The sequence below is a fragment of the Centruroides vittatus genome, unplaced genomic scaffold (assembly GCF_030686945.1).
Source record: "Centruroides vittatus isolate TY-2023 unplaced genomic scaffold, ASM3068694v2 contig_375, whole genome shotgun sequence".
In the NCBI taxonomy this organism is placed as follows: domain Eukaryota; kingdom Metazoa; phylum Arthropoda; class Arachnida; order Scorpiones; family Buthidae; genus Centruroides; species Centruroides vittatus.
Genome location: NW_027122197.1, coordinates 645,828 through 656,973, shown reverse-complemented (window position 1 = coordinate 656,973; position 11,146 = coordinate 645,828).

Here is an 11,146-nt window from a genome sequence, read left to right as displayed (position 1 = left end):
TCAGCATCACTTATATTGGCATCTATCAAATTCTTTGTAATTCTTGAATTACAAAGAATTGGCACATTTAAACTCGAGTAATGATGATGAATGAGTAATTTACGAACATTGCTAAGGACTTGTTATATACCGCTACACATCATTTGAGATAATAGCGTGGTTGTTTAACACTACTTTAACCTTTTCTATACGTGCAGCGAACAAAGCAGGCAAATCTAGTAATTAGAATTCCATTCCAAAATTTTGTAACTTCAATTAAATTTTAAAACGCATCTGCAAGCAGTTTCGATAATCTTAAAGCCCACTCTTCGAGGATAACAATTATAATTTACCATAAATTTAATAGTATTATTGTTTAATTCGTATACTGTTTTTATGGATACGATCTATAGGAAAACTTCCATAGAACAGCAACAAGGATGGCTCTAAAATCCAAGAAAATAAGATGAAATCGCTGTAAGGAGCGTATTTATTTATGAATAAATTTCATAAATGTGATGCCCAAATTTTCATAGACAGCTAATTGATTGGCATCGTACATACGTCTACATGATTAGACACGAACCTGTCACAATTCATTCGTGATAGTATTTATTTACTGCATGATTTGAAACACGTGGACCTACAGATCTTGATTCATTATTGACAGATCTCATTTTACTGACTTTATTCAACAATTTGCATATTGCTTGGTCTGCAGAATCTTATGAAATTTTCTTTCAGACTTTTAATTTCATTGCATTTCTTTCTATGAATAGTCAATGTTGTTTACCATCAATCATATTTTTGCCCATCCATCTTCCTTGAATTCCCCTGTAAAAATCAATAATTGTCATTTCACTGAAATAAGAATTTTACGAACAACTTGTATATAAAATTTCATTAACCACGTTTTTATACTTTAATAAGTATATGTAAAAAAACATAGTTAATGTTATTTTACATACGAGTTGTTCATAATCCATATTGCACCATAACTCTGATAAAGTTACCGGCAAGTAAATGACAATTCGCGAGATGTTACTTTTTAAAAATTATTATTTAAATATAATAATAATAGTTTAAACATATTAAAATTTTATTATATTTTAATATATACGAAGATAGTGGAATCTCTCCCCAGCAGAAGATGGATATGATGAGGAACAATAGGATGGGGCGAGAGATTCAATCAAAGAACCAGAAATCTTAAGAGGGGATACAGGAAAAAAAATATGCCTTACAAAATTTGGTTAATGTAACCCTTGGTGCCAAGATGGCGGCTCGTCTCTGATTCCAGCAAGGAAACAGTGGGACACACGTTCTGACCTAACCTAACCTATTCTAATAAATTACCATAATTATTAGCAACCAAATTATTAAAATAGGTTAGGTTAGGTTAGGTTAGAACGTGCGTCCCACTGTTTCCTTGCTGGAATCAGAGACGAGCCGCCATCTTGGCACCAAGGGTTACATTAACCCAAATTTTTTTACTACCTAAGGTACGCAATCCAGGTTTATTCGGAAAAACCCCACAGAAGGGAGTGTAGCTACGTCCTTCGCACCCTTCCTAAATCCGCTCGGTGTCCTATTATTACCGGTACATCATTGGATGCAATCGGATTCGAATCCGAATCCCCACAGTCGCCTTATTAAATATTACTTCCATGCAGGAAATATCGTTCGAATTTACTTTCTAACGGCCGGTGTTCGAGTTGGAGAATAGTGTTTGAACACTTAACGATTTGTAAACAATTTTCTCCTTAATAAAATCAACTTAGTTTTCCGATTAAGTTGAGATAACAATAATACGTTTAAAATGGGAAAAGATTCTATAGATGATTCATAAAGTTTGGACAGTGGCGCGACGTGGCGTCAGGTAGTACATCGGATGATATTGATTATGATGCTACATGGCGTCAAGTTGAGGCGTTAAATGTCATTCAGACAAAAATATAAATAAATGCTTTTGTGAAAAATTTCTGTGTATTGTCCGGTCTCAATTCTGAAACCATTTATCTGTGTTTGTGTGTGTGATCCTTTGACAATTTAACAAATGTCCAAGAATCTTCACTTATCATCTGTCAAACGACTAATATTATTAGCAAATTAACCTTAAAGTGCAAACTGTAGTGTGTAAACTAAATATTTACTCAAAAATAACAATTAATTTTAATTGTAATTAAAATTAATTTTCGGGTAGCGCCAAATAAGACATCTAACCAACGTAGAACATGTGATATAGACTAATTATAAAGAGCATAGATCATTTTCCGGACAGCTCAAATATTGATATATAGAGTTTCCTATTTAGATTTTAATTTGTTTCTTTAGGTAAACGTTAATTGTTTACAGAATATAGAAGAGTAAATTTAATTTAAATGTAGTTTGCCATTATCTTATTAAACCTGAATACTAATATTATAAAACAAACTAATCCATATAAACTGATACAGTACAGCACTTATATAATGGAGAGCATAGCGAGGCGCTTGAGGCATAAGACTAGCTCTCTGGGGAATCCAGGATCGAATCCAAGCAAGCAATCACAGGAATTTTTTGCTTAGATGGTCTGTTCCAGATCGCCCGCATTGTGGACCTGGACGATCCGACGATGGGTACAGAAAAAGAAAGGCGTTAGTGCCCAAGGGCGAAAAGACCCATAAATAGAATAGTTTTATTTCACTTTCACTCATTATAAGGTAATTTTTTCCGTTTGCCATTTTTAATTTTGTTCATCATTTGGAAGAACCAATGAGCGTTGTTGCCCATCAGAAAAATTGAATATATTTGAAGAAATTTTTAGAATTTTCACAACTAACAACGTTATTTCGTTTGAAATATTTAAGATTTCTGTCCATATCACGGTTTTCTTGAAAATTATGTATTTAACTTCTAACTTAACCTATTAATCTAATCCAATCGTTTTCTGTTTTTCTGAACTTTGGTTTGGGTTTGATGGGAAACATGGGCGATCTGCCAAAGATCTTCATGCAAGAAGAACATTTTATAGACAAACCGACCCCTTAGTTCGATATTAGACACGTGAATAAAATTTGGAAAACTTGTTATCAGGTGTGAACCCGCCACCAACTACCAGCGTTTAATGGTTTTATGTAACCACTCGGCTTCTGCTGGGCTAAGTGCAGTAGTTCGTTTATCCGGCAACCACTGAAAAATTGCCGGTAATCCGGTACTACTCTACTCTCATAGTTGGCGGATTAACAAACTTCTACCCTATAAATCACTCTACCACGATATGATTTTATAACATCAAACATGAATTTTATAATGTTTAATGGGACTTTAGAAAATTAAATTAATTTGGATTATATTCTGGCAATTTATTTTACTGCAAAGATGGATTTTAACTATGATTACCATTCAAACGTTTGTATGAAAATCCGTGCTTAGAAGAGAATTTTCAAGAAGCATCGCTCCACCCTGCATCCATGTTTTACCCATATTTATCTAATTCATTAAATTTGTATGAAATTTAGATATTAGAATAAAATTTGTGTGAAATTAGTAGCATTTATGGCATTACATTTGGTTAATTTCTGTAAGGATGCGAATAATTAGAAACAATTTTAATGGTGCTGCAAATGATCGATCCGAGCAAGTTTAACGATTGCGTGTGCTATAAATACACTTTCCTTGAAACTTGATATATATAATCACTAAATGGAAAAAGAAATTTAGAAATTCTATCATAGAAACTTTAGTTATTCAGAACTTCAAAGTTTTAAATTATGGGTAGACCAGAATTCTATTTTCAAATAATTTTGAATATAAAAAAAGTTTCCAGATTTGTATAATTGTTAATAATATCCACATTTATTTTTATATGGTGAGATTGAGTCATAAATGTAGGACCCAACCATCTCCTAAAGCTACAAAATACCCTTATTCAACGCTGTCTGCGGAGATATTTAGCAGTCCAAGTTTGGTATGGTGACTTTCGCGACATTTCCGTATAAAAAAGTTAGTATCAAAACTCTCCACTGTGGCACTTTTGGCGCTACAAACGATACTATTTGTAGACGACAACGAGACCCACAGGCTGTACTATAATTGATCCTTTGTCATGCTTCTCACGCGAATTGTGATACCATCAAAACTGCTAAATTTGTAACATGCCCTCAATAAACCATAATTTTTAAGTATCACCACGACCAAAAATCACATGGTGTAAGATCCAAAGCGCCAAAAATGCCGCAGCGGCGAGTTTTGGTACTAATGTTTTTTACTGAAATGTCACGTTAATAAATTTAGATGCCCCATTTAACTGCTAAATATCTTTCTAAACTGCGTTGAATGGGGGTATTTTAATTACAATCGTCCGTGAAATCAATAAAACAACAAGAAAAACATTTGTAATTATCCAAACAATTTTGCATTTTTTAATATAAAAGACTAATATTTGATAGGCCCTATACATAAGGATCAGACCTAGAAACCATTAAAATTAAGGCATTTGGGGAAAGCGGAACCACGCGGTTAGAAGTGTCCTTCTCTGTCCAGACTTATTAATTTCTGTACATTCGAGAATACGAGTAATAATTTAAATTCTGAGAATTTATTCAAGTTAAAATTGTTTTTTCATTCAAATAAAATAAATTTGGAGAAGTAAATTGATAGAAAAATTGAAAATTGACATATTAAAGAATAAAAATGCAAATAATTTCCTCATCCTTTCTGGTAATAAAATTAAATTTCGGTATAGCAACGTTCTCAATTTATTAACACAACAAATTGATGGGGGAAACCTATGAAAATATTCAATTTAATAATAATATTTTTAATACTGCAACGAAGGAAATTTAAATTTAAAATTAAATTTTCAAAATACTTCGATTTAAATATAAGATTTAGTCATTTTAACTATAAGCTTTATTGGTTATATTCGCACGAACGTAAGTTTAAGGAGAAGTCCATTAATTACGTGAACGGTTTAAGAGGGGTCACGAAAAGTATATCATTGTACACGAGAGGGAGTAAGGAGGGTCAAGAAAAGTTCATCACTGTACACGAGAGGGAGGAAGAAGGGTCATGAAAAGTTCATCACTGTCTGTACACGAGAGGGAATATGAAAAGTGCATCACTGTACACGAGAGGGAGGAAGAAGGGTCATGAAAAGTTCATCACTGTCTGTACACGAGAGGGAATATGAAAAGTGCATCACTGTACACGAGAGGGAATATGAAAAGTGCATCACTGTACACGAGAGAGAGGAAGAAGGGTCACGAAAAGTGCATCACTGTACACGAGAGGGAGGAAGAAGGGTCACGTAAAGTGCATCACTGTACACGAGAGGGAGGAAGAAGGGTCACGAAAAGTGCATCACTGTACACGAGAGGGAGGAAGAAGGGTCACGAAAAGTGCATCACTGTACACGAGAGGGAGGAAGAAGGGTCATGAAAAGTGCAACTTTTATATCAATTAGAATCGTTTTTTAATTATTACAATTTTATTTATTTATTTATTTCGTTAATTTCGTTCATGCATTTCGTTTTATTCTGCGCCCCTTTTTTGTGCAAGTTCTTTTTTATCCTTTATTTAACTATCTTTAATTAATAAGTTCCACGAATGCATTTAACTAATGGGATAACAAATCAATTTTTATGAGTACCAAATTAAATTGCACAGAGAACAAATGAAAAATAGTTATGGTTCGAAGAACAATTATAATAGACACAGAAATTAGCATACTACTACTGAGTTATACGATATATCAATGTAATTATAGTAATAATTTAAGAAAATATTTTTAAAAAATAATTGTTTTAGCATTGTACGAAGGTACTTAAGTAGTTATTTTTAGTTATAATTCGACTATATTTTTCCTTAAAGTGAAGATTTACCTCTTGATTTAAAGAACATCGTACATTTATAACTTTATGAATAGAAAAGTCCAGTAACGAATTGCATAACTTTCCCGGCAAAAAAGTTAAAATTATGTGTGGCGCCATCTGTTATGAAATTTTATTTTAAAAACTTTTTATATTATAAAACGGCAAAAAGCTTAATTTTGAGGAAGGAGACGAGTTTTATTTTTAAAAATTGTAAATGTTAATAACGAATAAAGTTTTTATTCAGTCCGATCCTACTCGAGATACGGCACGTGATCCCCTCTATCTCCTCACCCTCTCGACCTTTAACCACCAAAATTCAACAGCATCAATCCCCCTAATACACAAACCTCCCTGCGAAATTTCAGAAATTTTCGACAAAAGGAACAAGAGTTATTAAGCTTCGAAGTGGGTAAACGAAATCGTGCCCCTCACACACACACACACACACACACACGCTAATGTCTAACTTTAAATATATCAATTAAAATATTTTATTTCGAAAACACACGATAAAGATTGGCCATTTACTAGAATGGATAAATAAGATTGATTGATAGATTAGAAAGGAAGAGTTTTTCAGATAGAAATTGCGTGTAACGAGATAAGGAAAAGGATAAATATCTATGAGAAGGTGAAAATGGTGATTGAGGTAGGATGGGGGCAAGATTAAGGGGAAGTTAGTAGATAAGTTGGTGAGGAAATCGGTGGTTAGTAGAGATAGGAAGCACAAAAGGGAGCTAAGCTTTATACGTGTGAAAGATTTCAGTTGTTTCTCTAAACACATCTACTTTCCTTCAATAATTTTATATTATTCTGTAGTTCAATTACAATTATAAATTTAATTTTAACTTTCTTTTCACATTCGATTCAACTTCTATTTGTTTTATATAAAATCAGAGAAAAATAGAAAATAGTAACAAAACAAAAATATTATAAATATAAAATCTCTGACTTGAAAATAAAACCAATCTTCGTGTTGGGATTGATTTTTGTGTCTATGTATTAGATATATCGTCCATAAATTCTCCGGAGGTCTTCAAATCATGATTGATCAGAAATAAACCTAACTTTCTGCTTCTTCTCTTCAATTTTTTATGTGTATCCAAATACTATAACACACATTCTTATTGTAGAAAGAATGGAATTTATATATTCCAAGAAATTCCCGAATAACTGCGAAAGAATTGATTGGAAGATGTAGGGTGACGATTAACTTCTTGCATATATAGTAATATCTTATAGATTTCTCTTTGTTTTTTGCGAATAAACAAAATGCATGTTTTATTCCGTAGATTGTGATGAAATATAATAAAATTAATTTAAAAAATTAAGTAAAAGAATCATATACTAAAACTAAAATTTCTAGAGATTCATTTCAGTATTATGATTCTTCTTGAAATTGGTGTTTGCGAAGGAAGCAATTTTAGAAGAATTTGATACTGTTCAATTTTAGAACGTTATTTCTTATTTTCTACAAACATTTTCTATATTCTTACTTCATATACGAACACTAGAAGAGATATCCGTGGATTGGGGGAGTCAGAGACTAGTTTAACGTTTTGTCTACCATAAGCTATAATTTATATATTTTTGTAGCTTTCGTGGGCTTGAAATTGGGGGTCAAGAAAATTAAAACTGTGGGTCTTTTCAATTCCCTAATACACAAACCCTCTGCAAAATTTCAGAAATTTTCGACAAAAGGAATAGGAGTTATTAAGCTTTAAAGTTGAAATCGCGTTTCCCCACACAGAAACATGAACACACAGAAACACACACAAATATACTCAAAATACCCAAACTTTTTCACATTTCTGGACGTTTCGAGGCTCCAAGAGTCCAAAAAAATGTAGAAATCTTAGGGAGTGATTGTGTATGGACCCTATTTTACTTCTGTGAAACTCACGAAAATTCAGTACTTCCTAACATCCATTGCTAACAATAAGCACAAAATTCTTTGGGGGAGAGAAACTGGTATTTAATATTGAGGATATTTTACGTAAATAGTAATGAATTATTTTTATTTGTTATTTCTTTATTATATATAGGATGTGATATCGTCACAATACTTTCAATTTTAGTAGTGTGTTGCCCCTGTACATCACACTTTCCCTGCTAACAATGGAGTCATGCAGGTCATCTATCTAATTCCATTCGGGAGAAAAGTTTTGAATTGAAATCACGTGACTTACGGCAAAAGCCGGAAATTTTAGACAGTTAATCGGACCTTCTGCCTGTAAGCTTTCCATATCCGGTCTCGTCTTACACCTAGCTTATTCCTTTTTCGAGATTAAGGATGGACAGACAGGCAGACAGACAGGAGGCTAGGAATTTATAGGTCTCTAGTATAGTTTTTGAAAATTGCAATCCAATAACTTTAGATTCCCGCTTTTACGTAGTAAGGTCGCAACAACGGGGGATCCATTGTATATCTTTAAAGATGATTCGCATTATGACGTATGGCTCCGTGAAGCCTTTCTAAGGACCATTTAAGTCGTAAAAACGAGGAACATTACATTTCAATTCGTATTTCTCTTCCTGTTAAGCATTCAACTAACTTGTTATTGCATGGGCATGGCAAAAGAGGCACAGGAGTCTCATCACTGCTTGTGAAATGAGATTTGCATGGAGTAACTGTGAAGGACTGCATGGGAATGAAAATATTGTAAAGAATGTGGTTCAAAAGAAAATTTCATACAGAAGGTGAGAAAATCTTTACATAATCTTTACAAAATACTTACTCTCTTCAGTAACTCTTTCTCATGAGAGTATAGTTGGAAAGAATGAAAGGAAAGGGAAAACAGGGCTGTCACAATACCGGGCTGCAATTTTTGATCACATTTTAAACTTATTTCACTTAAAATATATGCTCTCGATCTCAAATTAATAATGTCTTGCCCCTGTACATCACACTTTTCCTGATAACAAGAGAGTCACACCGGTCATCTATGTAACTCCGTTCTGCCGAAAATGTTTGAATTGAAATTACAGTTTAAATTCGGTTAAAAATCATTGAAACGAATTCCTTTGATATAAATTATATATTTAATTCTTAAATGAGAATTAATTCATTTTTTCTTTTTATTTTACATTCATAAAAATGAAAAATTTCTTTATAAATCTGCCATCTTACTGCATTTTAAGGAAAGATTTTGTGAATATAACTCGAAAAATAACAACAAATACCTGCAGTCTACACGCAAAAAAAAGATAGATTTTGATTTAGTTTCGATATATATATATATATATATATATATTCGATAGTGTAACTATTATCTATAAAAATAAAAATATTTGAAGAGTGATCGAATATAGCAATTGAACTGTCTACCAATATCATAGATTTTCAACTTTCAATAGCAATGTAGGACCTGGTGAAAGATTTTGTTGTTTTCTCTTTATAAAATATTTAGTTTTATTAGAAAAAGTAGGAAAAGTCTATCCATTTATCATTGTAAAATCTTTATTTAAAGACATATCGTGAAATCTTATATAGTAATAATCATTATTAGATCTAAGTATGATCATTTTCCAGAGAAAAATATTATATATATATATATATATATATATATATATATATTTGTTAAAGGCTTTAAATATGAAACAGGTGTTCTAGTAATTATAAATTATATGGTTTCATAAAAAGAAATTTATTTAAATAATTTAACATTTTTGCTTGTAAACCTTTAGAAATTCTTCTGTAACATCCTCAGAGTTTTCTTTATATCATCGCTTATACATTTCTCATAATTCATAAGTTCATTTTCCATTAAAATTTAATGTCATTTTTTTTATTATATTATGTGTCATTATAATCTATTTATTATGTATTAACCATTTTCTCATCCCACCAGTGACTGATTTATGAGTGGATAAAACTACTGAACACTAGTTTCTAATACCTAAACAGGGGCCAGTCTACCATAGAAGTTCTCCCAGCAGGTCAAAACAATACTCTAATGACGTCAAGAAAAAGATAAGAAAAAGTTTGATTAAAATTTTTTAAATAAAATAAATAAATTTCTAGATTATTATTTGATAAGTAGTAAGACTCAATTGTTTTTTTTATAAAGATTTTATATATAATTTCTATTTAACTTATAAAATTTTTATTTATTAGTAAATAAATTAAGTATTAATTTAATATTTTAAGAAATATTCTGAAATTGCCGAATAAATTTTCTATAAACTAGACATTGCAATTCATCTATCAAACGATGCTATAATATTATTCAGACGAATATTTTATTTTTCTTGTTTCAAACTTAATTTGAATATTTGATCGAGAGGAAGAAAGAGAAACTAGAATCAATTATTTCGACGAGTAAATTCCTCTTTTTATTATTATATAAATGTATTGGAGAATGTAAACTTGAAATTTTCAGGAAATTCTTAAATAAATAAGTTTGATTATTTCTTAAATGAAGTTTTTGAAAATTAATTTAATATTTTTTAATAAGTGTATTAATATAACTTATAGATGAATATTTAATTAAACAAGACCTTGAAATGCCGAGAAATGCAAATAAAAAGCTGAGAATTTTTTCTGTTTGTATGAATATTAGTGTATTGTGTATGGGGAGCGATTTTGTTTACCCACTTTCAAGCTTAATAGCTCCCGTTCCTTTGGTCGAAAATTGTTGAAATTTTGCAGGAAGGTTTATGTATTAGTGACATTGAAACTGTTAAATTTTGGTGGTTAAAGGCCAAGACAATGAGTAAATAGAGGTTCGAATAGGGTCGAACTTAATAAAGATTTTACTCGTTAGTAGCATTTATAATTTATTATAAAAACTTATCTCTACCCTCAAAATTAATCCATTTTACAATTAATTAATTATATAAAAAGTTTGTAAAAATAAAATCTAATAACAGACGGCCCCACACACAAATTCAACTTTTGCTGGGAAAGTCATGCAACTCACTACTGGATTTCTTTTCAACAGAAGAAATGAAAATCGATAATATTTTTAAATTAATTTTTAATAAATTATAAAATTTGTTAATTAAATTATTGAAAATTTTCGAATGTAAACCTGCGTATAATTTCATTACAATCGTTTTATAAGCACCAAAGAGTGGTTTTAGTGAAATGTTTAATGAATATAAACGTCTAAACCTATTTATTAAATATACTAATATATACTTAATATATAGTTAATTAGAATTATCAAGTGTTAAATTTAAAGATTAATGAACATTGAAGAAGCACGTATACGTTATAACAATAACGTATGCTGATGTACAGTACTTGAACTTAAAAAATGGCTGTTTGTATATATTGTTACATAGAATATTTTGTGCTTTATTTTTAA